This window comes from Saimiri boliviensis, chromosome 3, assembly GCF_048565385.1.
Source record: "Saimiri boliviensis isolate mSaiBol1 chromosome 3, mSaiBol1.pri, whole genome shotgun sequence".
Classification (NCBI taxonomy): Eukaryota; Metazoa; Chordata; class Mammalia; order Primates; family Cebidae; genus Saimiri; species Saimiri boliviensis.
The window spans coordinates 129,520,710-129,522,301 of NC_133451.1; the positions used below are offsets into that span (position 1 = coordinate 129,520,710).

General features: G+C 40.4%; 1 pseudogene; it reads right to left on the reverse strand.

Moving 5' to 3' along the window:
• Positions 1 to 427: 427 nt before the first annotated feature.
• Positions 428 to 959, reverse strand: LOC120367768 (creatine kinase B-type pseudogene; annotated as a pseudogene).
• Between the last annotated feature and the right edge of the window lie 633 nt (positions 960 to 1,592).

Genomic DNA, 1,592 nt, shown 5'->3' on the forward strand with positions numbered 1-1,592 from the left:
AGAAATGCCAAAATTGCCTTCAAAATTGTGGAAGGGATTGTTAGGCTTATCGGTTTGGGCATTTCATAAAGGATTTATTGGAGAAAACCAAAGTCCATTAGTTCACTATGTTCCTCAAGAGGGCCGAGAAAAAAAAAAATCCTTTTGCTAAAACTATAAGAAAATCACTAGTAAGAGATCCTATGATAAGAAGCTTCCTGGTGGTCTTTCTCTGAAATTCAGGATTGATGATAAGAGATCTTGCCCTGAAACTAGGCTCCCTACTACCAATGGGATGAAAGGGCTACACAATATCAGAAGCCAGATGGTGGTAATTAACCCACATAACTAGTATATATACACTATATATATATATGTGTCAGTTCACTGCCATCCTTGTTGGATGCAGTTTTTGTTTGTTTGTTTGTTTGTTTTTGTTTTGTTTTGTTTTGTTTTGTTTTGTTTTGTTTTGTTTTGTTTTGGCAGGCCAAAACCGTAGTTTATTTCAGCATCAGCAGTATCTTAGCCATCAAAAAAATAAACACTACCGAGGGTGATGAAGTCTCTACAGCAAGGCTAAGGGCTCACCAGGCGGCGAACATCAGGGGTGCATGGTGGGCACTGCCCAGGCAAAAAGTTAGGAAGCAGCAGGGCTGGTGTCGGGTGTGCACCAGGCTTCACTTCTGGTCAGGCATGAGGTCATCGATGGCCTGGCCCTGTTCCAGCCGCTGCTCCATCTCGATGAGCAGCTTCACTCCATCCACCACCATCTGTACCAGCTCCACCTCTGAGAAGCCCAGGCGGTCAGCGTTGGAGACGTCGAAGACCCCGCCTACTGCAGCTGTGTCCACACCGTCTGTGCCTCGCTTCTGAGGTCGCAGCCGCTTAAGCACCTCGGAGAATTTCTCATGCTTGCCCAGGTGGGGCAGCTTAATATGCACACCTGCCCGCAGCCCCATGCCCAAGTTGGATGGGCAGGTGAGGATGTATATATATATATATGTGTGTGTGTATATATATACATATATATAGTGTATATATACTAGTTATGTGGGTTGATTATATGTATATATTATATAATTAACTATATATATAATTATATATACATACACTATATATATACTAGTTATGTGGGTTAATTACATATATATGTAATTATTTAAATGAGAAGAAAGATTGAGGGACTACAAAGCATCTTGACCCATAGGTACCTGTGACTGTGGTAAATAGACGACAATTCCTAAGGATAAAACAAAGAATAGGCAGAAATCAGTACTTGATTTATACAACCCAAGAGGATTAACATTATACAACCAACAAGGATGGCAGTGAACTAACATTCAGCTGATGTCAGTCACTGCAATGGAAAACTTTATCCCTTGCCCAATTTCTAGAACTGAGGCAGTTCTCTGTCACAAAACTCATCAAGACCCCTGCAAAGGTCCCTGTGGCAAACAAGTGTATCAGTTCACCGAATTCTTCTCAAAATGGAAACTTTGATCATTTTCTCCAGATTGTGGCTTAGATTTTCAGTCTTTTGGGGTTTTTAAAATCATACACTTAGAAACAAAATAAAAACATGGGATATGGTTTAATTAAAAATAAAAATACAC